This window comes from Talpa occidentalis, unplaced genomic scaffold, assembly GCF_014898055.3.
Source record: "Talpa occidentalis isolate TD23 unplaced genomic scaffold, MPIMG_talOcc4v2.1 talOcc4.9, whole genome shotgun sequence".
Classification (NCBI taxonomy): domain Eukaryota; kingdom Metazoa; phylum Chordata; class Mammalia; order Eulipotyphla; family Talpidae; genus Talpa; species Talpa occidentalis.
Window position 1 is genome coordinate 75,142,471 of NW_023605305.1, and position 3,752 is coordinate 75,146,222.

Genomic DNA, 3,752 nt, shown 5'->3' on the forward strand with positions numbered 1-3,752 from the left:
TTGTGGACACTGTTATTGATGGAAGCTTAGAGTTAAAAAAAAAAAATTAGGATGGATGTTTTCACTGGTCAAAATTCATAGGCAAGGATAGGGATGATTAACAAGTCTTTACATGGCTATGGAAGTTTCCAGAGTTTTCAGAGATGGGGACAGAGAGGATTATCATTTACACAAAACCAACCAAACTGGGCCTCCCTGGTGGTGCTGGCGGTTGAGCACAGCACTGTGAAGCTGTCCGCAGCCTCTGTAGTGCCGGTTCGATCCCCGCCGGCCTTGGAACAACCCACATGGCGAGCAGACCTCTCCTGTCTCGCCCGCTGCTCCCCTCAGCAGTATTTCATCAGTCTGCCTGTTCTGTTCCCCGCTCTGTCTCTGGTGAATTCTCTCACCCTTCCGTGCATCTGGACTGTACCCAGGCTCTTGTATAATAAATCTTAAAAAAAAAAAAATCAACCTTACTTCAAGGCATAAATTTCACAGAAATTTCATCATAGAACACTATAGAAGGCTACATCTTGCTCTGACAAAATACAGAGCTTGTTCTAGGACTGCCTGCCTGTGTCTTTGCAGAGTCTCTTTTTTCTTTTTTCTTTTCTCTTGATAAACTTGCCATCAGCTGCTGAATGGGAAAGTCTGCTGAATTCATTCTCCAAGGACCCAAGAACCTCACTCACAGAACCCCAACATCATGACAATGCTTCTTACAGATTTGCTCTGAGGCCTTTTCTGTTGCTGGTGGTGGAGCTCATCATCTCTACACAGGTCACTAAAAGAATCTTACCTTAGTGGCTCTACATACCTGCACTGCCTGCAGATCCCTAACTCTAAAACAATGTCTCTCCACACCCAGTCATCTGGTGTATTTGACAGTTATTTCTGCTATAATTTCTTCCCCCTCAAATAACTTCATCAAGAGCAATAATTTGGAGGCCTCTTAGTAAAGTCTCAGGCTCTTCCATGAGAAGATTCTCCTGCAATGCCATGGTCTAGAAAGCATTGTCACCTCTGGTGCCTTACTTCGTAGATCTCTTTAATCTCAGCATGAGGGTGGTTGGTGTGTGTTCAGAAGCCTAACCTGTAAATCTCTCTGATTTTCAGTGTTTCAAAGGGATAATAAAGTAGGGTTTTACATAATTATTAAGGGTCAATTCACCAAGAAATAGTAATTCCAGATGTGTATGTTCTTAGTAACCAGCTCCAAAATACATGAAGCCAAAGCCAACAGAACTGAAGGGGAAAAACAGACAAATCCACTATTATAGTCAGTCCCTGTTACACTCCTCTCCCAGTAGTAAAACTAGTTAATAGAAATGACAAGAACGGAGAAGAAATGACGTGACAATGAACAACTTGACCTAGCTGATATTGTCATTGGACAAGGCAGGGGAACCAGCCCTTAGAGAAGCCCCCTCAGGTCCACCAGTTTCTCCCTCTGACAATATAGACAGGTGCCCCAGAATGAAATGGCATTGCAGTTGCATAACCAGAATGGTTCTTGCCTACTCCTTGCCCACTAGCAAGTTGAACTTCTAGAACCCTGTGAGGAACGAGTTTCCCTGGTTCCTTCTGATCACTGGGAATCTATCTGCTCCAGGTGGGGCTTGCAGGATAAACTGGAGGTTTGAAAGGAAAAACATATGAAATGCAGTTTTGTCTTATTTGAATTAATAACTTGGGCAAATAGCAAGATGCTTTGTTTATATGATGTTAATGATGAAACAGAAAAAGCAAAGACAATATATCATATAAGAAGAAATAAACTAACAACACTTTTTATGCCCCCAGGTGAGCAAGTTGAATCTACAACAACCTTTCCCATGAACAACACACAAGGATTAATCACTTCTGCTTTCATTCCTGATATGAAGAATCCACCCTCTTTCTCACCAAGTGCATATAATACAAAAAGGGAAACTGACATGATAACAGGGCTATAGAGGACAGAAAAGGAGTGCCCACTTTCTGGGGCTGAGGGGAGTGAAATGGGGTGACCTATGCCAGCCCATCCACAATATGGGAGAAAGGTAGAAGGTGCTACTAAAAAGCGAGATAATAAATGAATACTTCTGCCAATTTCCTTGCCAATAAGTGCTAGAAAGCTAAGGTTTCACTACTTCTTCCCCCATAAAATATGAAAGTGAAATTGATACAGGGAAGCAAGGGGCACTAAAACTGGCCAAGGACAATGCCCAAATAGTTTACCAGTCACTGTCTGAGATCTTCACCTGCACACAATTGCAAGAGTACTCAGGTTCAGGAAACAACAACAATGGGATTTATTTTACAAACCAGGGAAAACATGGAGTACTAGGGCCAAAAATGGCTGTTTACCCCACCTGAAGCAGCGTTCAGTGTTTTAAAGTTCTAAACAAAAGCAGCTAAGATGGCATCTTCCCAGCAATGAGGACATGGAGCTCCTCTCCAGAACAAGAGGCCACATGTCCAAGATGGCATCTTCCTGCCTCTGCTAACCAGGAGCACACAACAGGTAAACTCTAGGCCAGGTTCCAACTCACAAGGACAACAGAATACACAAAGGAGATGCTCCCGGAACTGCTGGGATTCCCAGCACAGCACCAGACAAGTGACACTCAAGACAGCAGCTGCAGTGGCTGAACAAACCAACAAACAGTCACACTCACATAGCTCAGAGAGGCACAAAGCTCAGCAAGATGCCTGCTCCGGGTCTTAGTCTTCTGTGCTAGGCTGTAACAGCAACAAAACTGGGAACAGTTTTACTTACTTGGCTCCTTGCAAAGCCCCAAACTTTTCCGCTCTAGGCTGGCTGCTGGAGGCCTCTCCACGTTCAGAGGCCCACAACAGCCTTCTGGAAGATTGGTGTGGTGGAGGCCAGAATCTGCTGACCCCAAATGCTAAAGATCCAAAACTGCTGCATTCCCAAGATTGAATGACTCACTCCCCCTTCTGCAGTCACTTACATTTCTTATCAGTTGCCCCATCCCCAAAATGCTATACATTTTAGCATTTTCCCTGGGACTATCTATCTCACCAGCAACCCCCACCCAGGGGGCACACCTCTAACAATCTATGGCTTAAGCCACTAGTTACAAAATCATTGCACGTGAGATTTTAAGCACCAGACCTGACATAGTGATAGGGTAGGTGAATTGGTCAGGCTTTTTACACTGCTGGCCTCTGGCTAACACCTGTGGCCTAGAATGCAGAGGGCACTTGGAAAGAGGGTGTGGGGGAATGCATGCCTAACTATGGACTACTGGATTATGGTGTGGGCATGTGTAAGGGTGCACACCTGTGCTAGAGGCTGAGGCTATAAGGGACATGTCACTCAGACAGAGGACAGTTCAGCAGAGGGGCTGCAAGAGGACAAGTGATGGCTGCAAGAGGCAGGTTCATGAGATGCCAGCAGGGAGATAACAAAGAGAAAGAGTAGATTTACCCAGGGCTGCGAGGCTTACCAGCCTCTTGGCTCCCTGACCTCCCTTCCTTGCCAGTCTGTGGGTTTGCCGCACAACAATTGGCACAGAAAGAAAATTAAATCCTGGAATAACCACTGAGGGCACTGGACTATCCTTTATCTGTCTGCCCAAATCAATAGAGAACCTGCCTGTGCTTGCTGGCACAACACATAGTGTTGGCGCTTGGTCAACCCTTAGAGGTAGAGGGGGTCAGTCAGGAGAGTGGAAGGAGTCAAGGAAACACCCCAGTGTTCTGGAGTGAGCCACGGACTGAGAGTGGGAACAAGAAATAGGCTGGAAGTGGAAGACGGTGAG